Consider the following 1,295-nt stretch of genomic DNA (forward strand, 5'->3'; position numbering starts at 1 on the left):
CACTGCACTCAGCCAGTGAGTGCTGTGAGTGCACCGGTCATCCCTATATAGGATCCGAACCTGCGACGGGAGCGCTGCTGCACTCCCAGCGCCACACCTGAGTGCGCCACGGGCTCGGCCCTTGAACTGCATTTTTAATGCTGCATAGGAAATAAAAAAAGAGAGTGGAGGTGGGGCCAGGAAAGGGGTCACAGCTATAAGGAAGGGCACAAGCAAAGGCATGGAAGGGTGAACCTCCATGACGTGTTGAGGGAACGACTGGGATGGCTAAGATGTAAAATATTGGTTTGGGGATGTGGTAGGAGACAAGGCTGGAATTGTGGTACAGGGACCAGATTGTGTAGTGTTTTAAATTCTGTGCTGATAATTTTGTCCTTAATTCTAATAGGCAATGAACCGTTGCTTTAAATTTTTTAAGAAAAGAAGTAATATAATCAAATCCTTGTGTTAGAAGGAATATTTGGCATAAAATACGTGTAGAAAACTGCTGAAGGGAGGGAGCGGAAGGATGCACTGAGGAAGACAAGTTAAGGGACATTGCAATAATCACATTGACGGGAGCCTGGATCAGAGAGGTGGGAGTGGTGAGATAGTTCAGAGAAAGGCGCAGTGAGACTTGGCAACCAACTAAATGAGAGGGGACGGAGGGGAAATAAAATGAAAGGCAATTCTGGTGCGTCTCTTTTGGGTGGCTGAGTATACGGACATGTCATTGGCCAAAATAGGAAACACAGGAAGGAAAGGGAACTTGGGGGGTGGAAGGTGGGGAGAGAAAGTAGGGAGAGGGGGAGATGAGTTGAGAGCAGCACCCTACAGTACCACTACTAACAATAGCAGCTGACGCTGATGCATTTTTACTATGGGCCAGACACTGCTTTAAGTGCCTAATAAGTATTCACTTGTTTAATCCTCATAAAGAGTAAATACTATACTATTATCCTCATTTTATAGATAAGATAATTGCTTAGGTTTGGAATGTGACAACTCTGAGTTCAGATCCCAGCTTTTCTGCAGTTTTTAGCAGTTTGTTCTTGGGTATGAAAAAGTGAGAAATGATCCCTATCATGTGGGGTTATTATGAAGATTAGTGGTAATACGTATGAGCCAACTAGCATAGCATCTGGAACCTCATATATGCTATGAATGCTATATAGTATTACTACTATTAAGGCAATAAATGCTATAAAGTATTACTACCATTGTTATCAGATACGAGATATTCTGGTACTATGTCCACTAAGATGCTGGGCATTTGTGTCTAGACTGTAAAACTGAAAGGAAAAAAATTTTTTTTT

This window comes from Galeopterus variegatus, unplaced genomic scaffold (assembly GCF_000696425.1).
Source record: "Galeopterus variegatus unplaced genomic scaffold, G_variegatus-3.0.2 Scaffold4790, whole genome shotgun sequence".
Taxonomy (NCBI): domain Eukaryota; kingdom Metazoa; phylum Chordata; class Mammalia; order Dermoptera; family Cynocephalidae; genus Galeopterus; species Galeopterus variegatus.